Source organism: Macrotis lagotis, chromosome X (assembly GCF_037893015.1).
Source record: "Macrotis lagotis isolate mMagLag1 chromosome X, bilby.v1.9.chrom.fasta, whole genome shotgun sequence".
Taxonomy (NCBI): domain Eukaryota; kingdom Metazoa; phylum Chordata; class Mammalia; order Peramelemorphia; family Peramelidae; genus Macrotis; species Macrotis lagotis.
Window position 1 is genome coordinate 268,231,781 of NC_133666.1, and position 14,529 is coordinate 268,246,309.

A 14,529-nucleotide genomic window follows, 5' to 3' on the forward strand; every position below is an offset into this window, starting at 1 on the left:
AAATAGTGAAATTCGCTTCCTGCATAGGCTGCATTGTCATAATTTCTGCTGAGATTCTGCTTAGACATCTGAACTATCTGCTTTGAGTCATTATGTTACTCTAATTTCCCAGCACTCTGAAATAGAACAAAAGACCCATCCAGGGGAATTCTCAAGCCTTCCCCAGGAAGCAACTTAGTGACTCTCAATTTCTTCTTCTATAAAATAATGAGATTGTCCCAGAGAAGTTCCATCAGTTTCCATCTAGCTCTTTCTGAGCTGAGAAGAATCATGTGCAAAAAGGACAAAATATTGTATTTTAAGGACCCACACAACAGGTCCCTATGGCCTCAAATAAAGGATGAGAACAATTCCTAGTTATGTACATAAATATGAAGAGAACCAAAGGAGGGCTCATTGGAAAGATAGTGGAAGGCACAGCCCACAATTCTGCATTGGTAAGGGGCAGGTCTACTCCAATGAGATTAATTGCAAAGCTACAAGTACTAATTAGGAACAACTGAGTTTCAGGGTCAGGAGTTAACAATGGAAATCAGAAAATGAATATTACTAGAGATTTAGAACTGAAAGGAACTTTAGAGTTCATCATCTAACTCTTCTCACATTGTCCAAATCACATCCTCCCAACATCATTTCCAACTACCTATCTCTTCCTTTCCTCCAGTCTCTGATAAAGGATGGCCCTTCTCTCCAAGGCCAACTCTTCTGTAAGAACAAACACTTGGTTCCAACCCCTCCCACTTTATTCTACAGTTGACCTTCATAATTATCCTCCTTCTTCAAATCGTCAATCTCTTCCCATGGATTGATTTCTTCCCTGCTGCTTACAAACATACCTAAGTCCCCCTTGGCTAAAACAACACAACAACAACAACAACAAAAACAAGCAAACAAATCCATCTTCATTAGACGCTAACCATCTCTATGGCTATTGTCCTATATCTCTCTTCCTTTACTTAGCTAATTTCCTTTAAAAAAAAGTCTTCCTTCCATGCCTTCACTTCTCATTTTCTTCCTTTCATCTGGTAGTTGTTGGTCCTTGTTCTTTAGAGAACCAATGATGACATCATGGGACAATATGTTGGCTTGAATATGAATTGAATTTAAGAGGCAGAGTTGCCCCAAATCCTCAGTCTCACTCTCTCTTCCAGTCAATGAAATCCAGTGGCAAGACAAAAATCAAGATGACTAGCAATAGCCAGGGATATAATAGATGATCTTGGCATCTTCAGTGTCCGACAAAGCTCTAAGTCCTACACTTTTATGTCCATTGAAACAAATTGTTCTCATCCACCCAATTTTGCCAGGGGACATTTTCTGCTGAGATACTTTCCTGGGGTGTGGTCACTGCCCACGCTACAGCTTCTTGGAGCCACAGGTGAGAAATGGATGAAAGGTGAGCAGCTGAGAAGGACTCAGTAAACTCTCATACAAGAGGGGTTCCCTAAACACCCCTTTCTTTCACCTAAACCTTTTGCAATGTGAATTCCAATTTTATCACTCCAGAGTTACCAATGAACTCTAATTTGCCAAATCTAATGACCTTTTCCCTCTCCTGGATCTTTTTTTTACTTCTTTGAAGCCTTTCACATTATTGGTCATCCTATTCTCCTGGATATTTTCTCCTCTCTTGGGTTTTTGTGGCTCTAAGGTTCTTCTCCAATCTGTCTAACTATTCCAGATTTTCATCCATGACACATCCAGTAACTGTAAGAGTACCCTAAGACTCAGTTCTGGATTCTGCTTGTGGTGACCCCATCAGCTCCCATGGCTTAATTATCTTTGCAGAATACTTCCTAATTAATATGTTTAAGTCTCTCCCTGAGCTCCAGTCCAAAATTATCAACTACCAGTCAGACATTTAGCACTTAGATGTTCCTGTGTAGGCATCTCAAATTTAACATCCTCAAAAGAGAATTCATTAACTTTTCTCTAAAACCTACTTCTCCTTAACACTTTCCCAAGACTTTTGAGGGCATCAGTTCAGCAATTACTCAACAAGATAATAAATCTTTACTAGTTTCAGACACTGTGCTAAGCACTAGAAATACAAAAAAAGGGGGGTAGGAAATAAACTTTACCATCCACATATTAACATTATCAATGTTCTGTTGCATTTTAATTTGGTTTGAGTCTCACTGGGGAGTGTAGCCAGTTTGACCTCTGCTCCATACAAACATCAAAGTAATTTTTTTAAAAAAGTTCAAATTCAGCCATGCCCATTGTTATTGTGCCATTACATGTCCAAATTCTTTGTAACCCCACTTGGCAATGATAGTGGAGTGGTTTGCTAATTCTTTCTTTAGCTTATTTTACAGATGAGAAGACTGAGGCAAACAGGATTACATGACTTGTCCAGGGTCACACAGCTAGGAAGTGTCTGAGGCAGGAATTGATGTCTTCTTGAATCCAAGTCCTGTGTTCTAACCATTGTGCAACTTATCATGCCCAGAACCTCCTTCTCTGCAAGACGAAATATAAAGTCCTTTTGGGTTGCATAAAGTTTTTAACAAGCTTGTCCCTCGCTATAGTCTAGTCTTCTTAGCCATTATTCCTCTCCATTCACTCTATGGTTCAGTTACATGGGCCTTCATGCTGCTACTCACATACAACATGCCATCTCCCACCTGTCTTTGCCCAGTGGTTGGTGGAATGCCCTCCATTATCACCTCTTCACCTTGAAATCTATGGTGTTCTTTACAACTTAGCATGAGCAGAGTCTTCCATAGGACTTCCCTGATTCCCTCGGCTGCATTGTCCTGCTACTTGGTAGGCATCTTAAGTGCATTGCCTCCTCAGTGAGAATATAAGATTCTCCAGAGCCCCATCAGTCCCTCACACAGAGTAGGTGCTTAATGTCCAACCCATGATGCTTGATCTCGTTTCACAGAAGACAGAGAAATCCAAAGGATGAAATGAATTGTCTACATTCACACAAAAAAGTAAGCAGAATCTCAGAGTTGAAATGGACCTCAAAAGACACCCTATATCTGAACAAGAATCCCCTCTATGGCATGCTTAATGAGAATGCCAGGTGAAAATCGGACCCAAATTCTCAGACTCCAAATCCTGTACATTTTTCAATGACCACATTGCCACCTCCCCCATCTCCAAGCTGCTTTCCCTCTAGGAGTTCAATTAAATTCAGTAAAGATTTATAGAAGCCTAAAATGATGAATTTAAATATTTATGAATTGGACTGAGCACAACTTGTCAAAGAAAGTTGTAAACCAGATATGTCCCTGAGGCCACTGGTGGAGTTTGGACTAATCAGTATTGTTTATAAAGCACAAGAAACCGGAGAAGTAGGTGGCAAAAACAGTGTGATCTCCAGTTTGATAGAGAAGGAAACAGGTTAAACAGAATTTAACTAATCTGGTCAAAATCACTAACAAATGTCAGAATCAGAACTCAAGACCAGAGACCTGGGATTCTTAACTATTTATCCTTCTACTTCACTTAGGTCCTTCCAGCATCAGCATCCTGGGACACAAGCAGGAATGTGCTGGTAGCCTCCACCACTCTCCCCCATTGTCTGTGTGTGTGTGTGTGTGTAGGTATAGGAATAACTATGTTATGTGTATGCATACACCTAGTATATTACACTATGTGTTTGTGTGTTTATTGTTTATGTATAGATCTAGGGGTCTATATGTATATTGTACATATGTGTGTTTATTATATGTGGGTGTTTATTATATGAATGTGTATAGGTGTAGGCATGAATGTATATTATATATCTTTACATTAACTATGCATTGGCGGGCATTTAATGAATGCTTGTTGACTTACTAACCTATTCCCTCTTTTTTCCTGTTCTTCCTCTTTCCCCTGTTCTTTTCAGAATCTTATTTCTCTCCTTTTCCTATCCCTCTTTCCTTTTCTGCTTCTCTTTAGCCAACAGAATCCATGAGCAGTTTGTAGTCTTCGTAGTTCCCTAGATCAAGAGAATTCATTGTAAATTTTACTTTTTTCCCTTCCTACTGATTTATTTTAATTACAGAAGAGAAGTAAAATGACTATCATTCCAAGGGAGTGTCAAGGAAGATGAATTCTTTTTTCCGTAAGCATCAATTCAGAAGTGAATTTCTTGGCAATGGCAAATAAAGCACTAAAAACAGGAAAATCAGATTTCAAACTGTGAAATGACTCTGCAAAACAGAAGAGAGTAATGCACTCAGGGCTTTGTAATCTGTAAGTGACAAAAAGCCATTAATTTGAATTCTGAATGTCTGATTATAAAGTGAGGAAAATTAGAGGGTGGCTCTCACATAAAACTTTAAACTATTAAGAAATAGGTTTATGCAGTATTTATAACTCTCCCTTTAGTCATGGGGTCAGCTTCAAGAGCTCAGCCAGAATGGACTAGAGAAAAGAGGGATGAAGAAGCCATATTATTCCAACTTGACCTAACCTATTCAGTACAATAGAAAGGATTCTAGTCTTAAAGCTTGGAGTCTTGGGTTCCTTCCCTGGTCCTGACAAATATTACTTATGGGACCCTTGATGAGTCTCTTAAATTTCCCAAATCCAGAAAAATTATTCTAGTAGTCAATTAGCATTTATTAAGAATTTATTATATTTCAGGCATTATTCTAAATATACTCAAAACACAAAGAAAAGACAAAAAAAGAAAAAAGTTCCTTAACCTTAAAGGGGGTGCGGCTAGGTGGCACAGTGAATAGAGTACCGGCCTTGCAGTCAGGAGTACCTTGGTTCAAATCCATCCTCAGACACTAATTACCTAGCTGTGTGCCCTTGAGCAAGCCACTTAACCTCATTGCCTTGAAAAATATAAAAAAAAAACCTTAAAGGGGCTTATATTCTAATGCTTGAGATAACATAAATATATTGAATCAGTGCGGTGACTGTGTGAGAGGAGAGAAGGGAATCATTTATTAGGAGACATTGTGTGCAGGTAGAATCTACAAGCACAGACAACTAACTGGTCAGAGACATGGGGTGAACAAGAATAAGGTCTTGAGAATTGTGGTACAGAAATGGAAAAGTTCAGAAAAGGCTAGGGCTCAGAAAGGAATAAAGATAATCAGTTCTGTTTTAGACAGAGTTTGGAACATCCAGTTCAAAATGTCCAACAGGCATTTGGTGATTTGGTACTGGAGTTCAGGAGAGTCTAGAGATAGATATATTAACATTAGCTCAACCTATTTCAAGGATTGTTAGAGATCAGGAAAGACCATTGTGATTCTTAAAGCACTATGTAAATATGAGTTGTTGCTGGTGATGATGGTATTATTATTATTATTATTATTATTATTATTATTATTTATCTAAGTCCTCCTCCCACTTATCATTTAGTCTGAACCTAAGGTGTTGTTGGCAAAGTCCTACCTAAGTCCAAAATCCTGCCCAGTTATGAGGATAGAAACCACAGAGGTTTCTCAGCCTCTGTTCCCAGTTCCCAGGGACAGCCTAAGGCAACATCATAATAGAAGGTCGAATCTTCTGAAGCTATGTCTAAAGTATTGCCCTTCTTGATTGTGTCTTGGAACTGTGGTTGACTGATCCTTCTCCCTGACAAATACCCCAAAACCTCATTTGATGATAACATAGGTGTCCATGGCAAAAGGCTTCACTGTTCATTCCTTAACCCTCCCCCTCATCAGCTTTGTTATCCCTAGAATTTGTTCCCATCTAGAATGTTCCACAATGCTGTTATCTGTCTCAGACCACAAACTCAGAAGCTTGAGCCCTGGTACAACCACAGGGAGCCTCAGAACTATCAAATATCAAGTGGGGCAAAGAAGCTCTCCAGAAAATTTTATTTATATTCACAGAAGCACAAAGAACTAGAAATAAAGAGGGTGTCCTTAAGTTGGAGAATTGCTGAAAAAATTATGAAGATCATAGAATATTATTAAATGCTAAGAACATTTAGGAGACATTTAGGAATTTAGAGAAAGATGAGATCTGTATGAACTGATAACAGAGCAAAACAGAACCAAAAGAATACTATATAGGACAACAATGAAAATAAAAAGAACATTAAAAGGAAGTTGAACCCTGAGTAATGAAAAAAAAACCCAACTATTAATGAAGGTCTTGGAAAAGAGACAATTAAATCAACTTCCTGCCACACAGTGATGCAACTAATTGACAATGGATAGAGTGTCATACCTGAACAGGAAAACCTAAGTTCAAATACAATTCAGACACTTACTGTGTGACCCTGGAAAAGTCACTTAACAGTGTTAAGTTTGACTCTTTGACTCCTAAAATAAATTGGAGAAAGAAATGGCAAATCCCTCCAGTATCTTTGCCAAGAAAACCCCAAAAGGAGTCACAAAGAGTTCAAATCTGACCTCAAACACTTAATAATTACCTAGCTGTGTGGCCTTGGGCAAGCCACTTAACCCCATTGTCTTGCAAAAACTAAAAAAAAAAAAAAAAAAGAGTTGGACATAACTGACAATAATAGTGACCACTTCTCTCATAGCTGAATTATAGCCATCACCAGATAAAGTTTGTGTCAGAAATTTTCTCTGTCATAAGGGGGTATTTTCTATTGGAAGTGGAAGGAAATGATAACTACAGAAAGATCAAAGATATCAATTAGAGTATTTTTTTTAATCCTGAGGCTTCTCTAATTAGTCAGAGTAGATTATGAATTTAAAAATTAAAAAGAATATTAGAAATCATTGAATCCAACACCCCCATTTAACAGAGAGAAGGAAACTTAAATCTAGAGAAGTAAAGGAGGATCACCTAGGAAATTAGTAGCAGAACAAGAATTTGAACTCAAGTCCTTTGACTCAAAATTCAGGTCATTTCATTCTATCAAATTATCTTTGAAATTCTGGTATCAGGAAAAAAATGCTGATTTAAAAAAAACTAGGATTGATAATTAGATATTATTTAACAAAACAGATACCACACTTGACCCATTCTACAAAATGCACACAATTTGATAATGCTATACTACAAAGTCTATTTCAAATAAGTGCCAACTGTAACACCAAAAATTTCCCCACTTTTTCAATAGCCACTAATTCTAGTTCTTAACACTGATAATCTTACTGACAATTTTTTTTGCCATCCCAAAGTATTGCTTAAAGTAAAAAGCTGAAAAATTGTCAGGACATGCCACATTTCACTAGCAGGCTCATGCTTAGATAATGTTTTGTTTTCCTTGGCAAAAGGTAGAAGAGCAATTAAGTCAAATTGGTGGAGAAGGCATGGTGATGATAGTTTTGTTGATTCAAATAATAATTATTTAGACACTACAATTGTAGGATAATCCAGTGGGAAAATTTATAACAAAGGTTCATTCACCAGCTTGGGAATGCAGTCCCTGACATTTCCCAGAAATCCACAGACTTATTTGGTTAATCAAAACAACGATTATTCCAACAACATATGAACATTTTTATCAACATAAATAGTATAGGGGGTAGCTAGGTGGCTCAGTGGATAAAGCACCAGACCTGAAGTCTGGAGGACCTGAGTTCAAACACAGCCTCAGATTTTTAATAATTGCCTAGCTGTGTGACCATAGGCAAGTCACTTAACCCCATTGCCTTAAATAAACAAAATTTTTAAAAAATACAATTTTTCATGTGCATACCCTTGACCCAGCAATACCACTACTGGGTCTAAACCCTGAAGAAATGATAAAAAAAAAAAGGGGGGGGATGACATTTGTACAAAATTATTTATAGCAGCTCTGTGTTGGCAAAAAAATGGAAATTAAGTGAATGTCCTTCAATTGGAGAATGGCTTAACAAACTGTGGTAGATGTTGTGATGGAACACTATTGTTCTATTAGAAACCAGGAGGAATGGGAATTTAGGGAAGCCTGGAGAGATTTGCATGAACTGATGCTGAGTAAGATGAGCAGACCCAGAAAAACACTGTACATCCTAATAGCAACATAGGGGTGATGATCAATCTGATGGATTTACTCATCCCTTCAGTGCAACAACCAGGGACAATTTTGAGCTATCTGCAATGGAGAATACCATCTGTATCCAGAGAAAGAATTATGGACTTTGAACAAAGACCAAAGAATATTACTGTCATATTAGAAAAAAAAGCATTATATTATAATGTAATTTTACTATTTCATACTTTATATTTCTTCCTTAAGGATATGATTTCTCTGTCATCACATTCAACTGAGATCAGTGTATAACATGGAACCAATGTAAACACCAAAAGAATGCCTTCTGTGGGGGATGGGGGAGGGAACAAGAATGGGGGAAATTGTAAAACTCAAAACAAATAAAATCTTTCTTTAAAAAAAATACAATTTTTCTCAGAAAAAGTCTTTTTTCAAATTAAGAGTCTTAATTTCATCTATCTCATTCCAAGATTTTCTTACATCCCCTTTTGATTCTAGGAAGCTATTTCATACCCCTCATATCCCATTAGCTTTTCCTCAGGACCAATATTTTGGGTTTCTGACCATGTATTTTAAGAATCAAATTAATGTTCTATAACTAGAACCAGAAACTTCTAGAGTCTGTGATCTTAAAATTTCATCCCATTTCCAACAACTCATGATTTTTAGTTGAAAGCTCTGGTTTTTTATCAAATGGCCAGAGAAGTCTGGTTCCTTGAGTTAGTGGTGATTTAAGTCTTGTGACCCTCATCATTTCTGGCTCCAAATGGCTCTTGCCTTATAGAAATTAGGTTCAAGAGTGGGACTGGATTCAATTGGGGAATGGCTTAGCAAGCTGTGGTATATGTATGTCATGGAACAGTATTGTTCAGGAATTCAGGGAAGCCTGGATGGATCTGCATGAACTGATGCTGAGTGAGATGAGCAGAACTAGAAAAACACTGTACACCCTAACAGCAACATGGGGGTGATGATCAACCTTGATGGACTTGCTCATTCCATCAGTGCAACAACCAGGGACAGTTTGGGGCTATCTGCAATGGAGAATACCATCTGTATCCAGAGAAACAACTGTGCAGTTTGAACAAAGACCAAGGACTATTACCTTAAATTTAGAAAAAAAAAAAACCTGTTATCTTATTGTCTGATCTTGTTATCTCTTATACTTTATGTTTCTTCCTTAAGGACATGATTTCTCTCTCATCACATTCAATTTGGATCAATGTATACCATGGAAACGATGTAAAGACTGGCAAATTGCCTTCTGTGGGGGGTGGGAAGAGGGAAGTAATTGTAAAAATTGTAATTGTAAAAATAAAAAAAAAGAATGGGATTGGAGATGAGTGTCAAGGTGCGAAAAATGCTTAGTATGGATAGTATGGCCAGAAAAGATTGGGATTACCCTCACCTATCACTTAGTCTGAACCTAAGGTGTTGTTGGCAAAGAGCCTGCCTAAGTCCAAAGTCCTGCCTAGTTATGAGGATAGAAACCACAGGGGTTTCTCAGCCTCTGTTCTCGGTTCCCAGGGGCACAGCCTAAGAAAACAGCACAGTAGAAGGTCCAGTTTTCTGTGGCTATGACTAATGTATTGCCCTTCTTGATTGTGTCTTGGAACTGTGTTTGACTGATCCTTCTCCCTGATAAATACCCTAAAACCTCCGTTGATGATAGGATAGGTGTCCATGGCAAAAGGCTTCACTGCTCCTTCCTTAGCCCTCCCCTCATCAGTTTTGTCACCCCTAGAATTTGTTCCCATCTAGAATGTTCCACCATGCAGGTGAACCAAGGCTGTTATCTGTCTCAGACCACAAACTCAGAAGCTTGAGCCCTGGTACAACCACAGGGAGCCTCAGAACTATTTGTTCAGGTCTCCTGTGAGATGTGAAAGTGCTAGTCTTTCCTCTGAGGATTTCAGTCACCACACCCATTTCAGAAAATGTCCAGCTAGCATTCCTTACCTCATAGATAGGCAAACCGAGGGAGAAACAAAAAAAGAAATCAGTTTATTTGACAAAAAGAACATGACAAGTCAATAAATGATGCTGGAATAATTAATAATACTTCTGATTGGTAATAGAATGTAAGTTCCTTGATAACAAAGATTGTCTTGTCTTTTTTCCTTTGTTTGTTTCTGTCTCCCAGCATTTTTCATAGTGGCTTTCACATAATTGAATTATGTATTGCATTTATTCCAAATTTCAAAATTCAAGCGGTTTCTTTTAAAAGTTGACACCAGTCTCACCTGTGCATAATGTAATACATTATTTATTTTTATTTATTATATGCCTATTGTGTACAAGATACTATGTTAGGTGCTAGGATATGAGAATGAAAATTTAAAATAAAATCTCCCTGCTTTCTAGAAGTTTTAGTGAACTGGGGAGGGGGAGGAAGAGGGGAAGGGAGAGGAAAAGTTAACATATGTGAGAGATGAGAGGAATGAAGACAGTGGAAAATAGAGAAAGTTTCATTGTACTTCAGCAGGTTTGAAAGAAAGAGAAAGATTTCTATATTATAGAGAAAAGGATGCATTTCTATATGAATATAAGTCAGGTGAGGGATGGCAAAGCCAAAAATCAGCAGAACCAGAATTCTTATTTGGTTATAATATAAAGGTAATGAAAGTGAGTGAAGTTAAAATAAGACAGATTAAAGCCAATCTGTGAATAGTCCTTAATGCTAAGGAATTTGTTAGAACAGGAAACCAATGAATATTTCTGAGCAGACACCTTTGAACTTTTGCAATAGAAAGATGACTTTCGCAACTATGTGATAAATGGACTGGACTGGAGGAAACTGAAGTCAGGGACATCAGTTTGAAAGGTTATCACAACCCTAAACTCAGCAATCCCAATCTTGAGGAAGGACAGTCTTAAATGACACAAGGCAAGTACACTATGTTCCACTTCATATTCTGACAAGACTTTTCTTCTGTGCTTGCAGAGAAAGCCTACTTGTTGAAGCCAGAATTTTGGAATAGATGGGGACCAAAAGTCGTAAGAGCTTTAATTTTCCTAAAGAAATTTAACTGTGCTATTTGTTTCAGTTATACAGCTTTCTCCTGTGATGAATAAGAACAAGGAGACTTTTTCTTTTGACACATGTTATAATCTAAAGCCAAGCAAACAATATACATGCTTTTTACAAACAGAAAACAAGAGGACAGAATTTAATTTTTCCTGAAGAGGAAAGGAAGGTAATCAAGTGTGTTATTGTTGGCTGTGATTCTGATGATGTGAAGTCTATAAGACATCTTCATAAGCACCTGCATCCCATGACAAACAAAATCAGTAGGGCTAAGATGGTTTGTTATTATACAAGAAACAGGGAACCCTCCAAAGATGCTGTTAGTAGCAGATCTTTATTAATCTGACAGTTACCAGAATTATGACCCTAATGAATTTTATTTTGTATGGGCTGTTTAAATTTTGAGAATCACTAAAAAGAGATCACCATAGCTGCTTTAGAAAACTCACTTTATTGTCTTTAAATGCTCACTACTTGTTAAGAGGAGGGAACTCAATTGAAAAATATTTGAAGAGAAAAAAGACCAAATTCAAGTCCATTAACTCCCTTTTTGTCCTTCCCCTGTGCGAATCAATAACTTGTACAAACCTCCAAATCCAGAGAGCAGTGTGATGGAGAGTGGAGGAAGGAGTGTCTTGGAAATCTCTCCAGTCACTGTGGAGAAGGATTGATACAATCAACACTTGGCGGGTCTGTAAATCACTTTCCAGGTATCAGCAAATGTATCCACGAGCCACTGGAATTCAAGATTTGCCCCATCTCGACTTCTAGAACAGCAGGGAATGTAGTAGAAATGATGCTGCAGGAAGTCACTTCCCTTCTCTGAGCCTCAGTTTCCTCATTTGGATTTGCCCTTAGTACATCCTAAAATGCCCGAAGTATCTAAATATCCGCCCCTTGAAACCTACATTTCTGAACACAACACTAATCTAAAACCTGATCTGAAAACCAGACCAGGAATTCCAGGAAACTGAACCCCCCCCCCCCAGCCCCGCCATCCCTTTAAAGCCGACACACAGGATGGCCCCGCGCTCACTCACCCCCTTCGCCCAGCCAGGCTTGCCATCGCTTCCACACTGGGCCGATGCTCATTTAGCTTCCCTCGCGTTCGCTCACCTCCCCCCTCCACCCCGACACGCCCCCCCCCCCCCCCCCCCCAGCACTTGAAACCCATCCCAGGAATACCTCGGCCCGGCCTAGCAAGTCGGGGCGCCTCCAACCCCTCCCTGCTTTTCCCTTCCAGAGGAAAGATCCTTCCTCCAGACCGCTGAGGAAAAAATGTTACCTAGTCCCATCCCGCGGAACACAAGTGGACCGGAGGCCCGGACTGGGTGCGAGCTGCCTGGGAAGCTGGCACCCTCGTAAGCCGGGGGGCTGCAGGGGGCCCCGGGGGCAACCCCGCAATCCTCAGCCAGGGCTTGCGAAGTGTCCAGGGGGCATCCACCGCATCACACAACACCCCCTTCCATCTCACCCCATCCCATCCCTCCCACCCATCTATCCCCTCCCATCCTACCCCCATCTATCCCTCCCTATCCCACCCCATCCCATCCCACCCCATCTGTCCCATCCCACCCCATCTATCCCCTCCCATCCCACCCCATCTGTCCCATCCCATCTCATCTCTCTGGTTTCTGTTACTGAATCCAGGGGACTCACCTTGGGTCTCAAACTGTGCTCTCTCCCTTTTGACAGATACCCTACACTAGACCCTTCCCTGCCTGCCACCACGGACAGGGAAACACACAATGTATTCTACAGCTCTCTAGACCTTGGGCTTCTCACTGCCCAAAGGATGGGGAAATAAAAGTAAACAAGTCACAAGATTTAGAGTTCATACACACAAAATGACTAATATGTAAACACGCTAAATATAAACGTACAACTTTTTACCAGACTGTTCGTCGCTGTGGGGTGGGTGGTGGGAAGGGTCTACATGCAAGTGGATGAACGATGAACAATTTTCATAACGTCATTGGAAAAATAACTTGTTTAAATAGATTTAGAGATAGAAGAGAACTTTGGCTAATCGGTCAAAACCCATTTTACAGAGAGTAGAACTTGTTTGGTATTCAACTCTTCATGACCCCATGACGCCAATACTGTGCATGGGGTTTTCTTGGTAGATACTGGAGTGGTTTGCCATTTCCTTCTCCAGCAGATAAAGGAAAACGATGACAAGCATTAGGTTCCAACAGATAGTATATAAGTCGAGAAGGTGGGATCTGAACTCTGGTGCTCTGTCTCCAAATGCCTCTTTTCACCACCTCACTACTGTTGTCCTTATGTTTCTTAGTTCTGAGTTTGGAGAAATCACATACACTGTTCAGAAAGTTGGCTTAAATCAACTTCCGTAGGAGAGGTTCAAAATGCTGACCTGTCAGCAAATTCTGAGATGCTAATGGGTCAGAAGATTTAAATTCCCTTTATTTCAGTTCTCTTTTGTAAAATGAATCTTTTAAGAAAAACCTTTTTGGGTTTTTTTTTTTTGCAGTTAAGTGACTCAACCAAGATCACACAACTAGGTAATTATTAAGTGTCTGAGACCACATTTGAACTCAGGTCCTCCTGACTCCAGGGCCAGTGCTCTATGCAGCCTTGCATCACCTAGCTGCCCCTGACAAAAGTTTTTTTTAAGAAAAATCTTTTTAACAATGAAAATAAGATGACATTTTTAATACAAAAGTGGGGTTTTTGGTTGACATTCTAAATACTTCTAAATAAATGCAATGTTTATTATTACTGTGATCCTTATAATACCTGCCTGTAAAAAGATCATAAATTTTTCTTTTTGAGGGGAGACATCTTTGTTTTTGTATCCCCATTTGGAATCATGTGAATTATTGAAATTTTCTCATATAGCTAACCAATAAAAAAAAAGCTTTAATACACAATGCTACATACCTGTGATGGAAACATATTAAATTGCATCGAAAAAATTTTGCATACAAAAAAGTTAGCAATTAATAAACTTAATTTTCAAATAGTATAATATGTCTAGATGCAATATTTACAGTGTGAAGAATATAGCAAGAAATTTGTATCATTATTGAGCAAATATTTTAAAATTCTGTCCTTGAAGGTCCAATACAAGAGTATATTATAATACCTATGTAGGGAGAATATATGCTCAACTTCACAATGAAAGTCATGTTTGTGATTCCTATATTTCAGAAGTACAAAGAATGTATCCCCAAAAGCATAAGCTGAAAATACTAAAAACTACCATGTCAATTTTTGGTAGTTATTTAGTGGAGGCAATTAGCTCTCTAGTATGAAGTAGAAACATAATCTTTGGGAAACTTAAGATTCCAGAAGGCACTATTTATAACTATGTAAATTATTATAAAAGATTTTATTTCAGAGCAGCTAGGTGGTGCAGTGGATAAAGCACTGTCCTGGAGTCAGGAGGACCTGAGTTCAAATGTGACCTCAGACATTTAAAACTTAGAGCTGTATGACCTTAGGCAAGTCCACTTAACCTCATTGCCTTGCAAAAATAAATTAAAATTATTTAAGATGGTTCTAAATGAAATTATAATCAGGCTTATTTAAATGATATGTATTTTTCTATCAATATTTATATAATACTTGTGATATTTGCCCCTCTACAAATAAAATAGATCTTGTTGGAAAATAC

General features: G+C 38.6%; 1 protein-coding gene across 6 annotated transcripts in view; it reads right to left on the bottom strand.

The window, feature by feature from the left end:
* The window catches only part of IL31RA (interleukin 31 receptor A), a 108,239-nt gene extending 95,610 nt beyond the window's left edge, over positions 1-12,629 (bottom strand). For 4 of the 6 annotated variants that reach the window (XM_074208773.1, XM_074208767.1, XM_074208769.1 and 1 more), the window contains exons 1-2: positions 11,930-11,986; positions 11,478-11,656 (exon numbers count right to left, since the gene is read on the bottom strand). The gene's annotated coding sequence lies outside the window, so the exon portion shown is untranslated. Of the gene's footprint in view, positions 1-11,477; positions 11,657-11,929; positions 11,987-12,548 lie in introns of those variants that run through there. The other 2 variants (XM_074208768.1, XM_074208771.1) reach the window with 2 other exon arrangements.
* Positions 12,630-14,529: the final 1,900 nt, after the last annotated feature.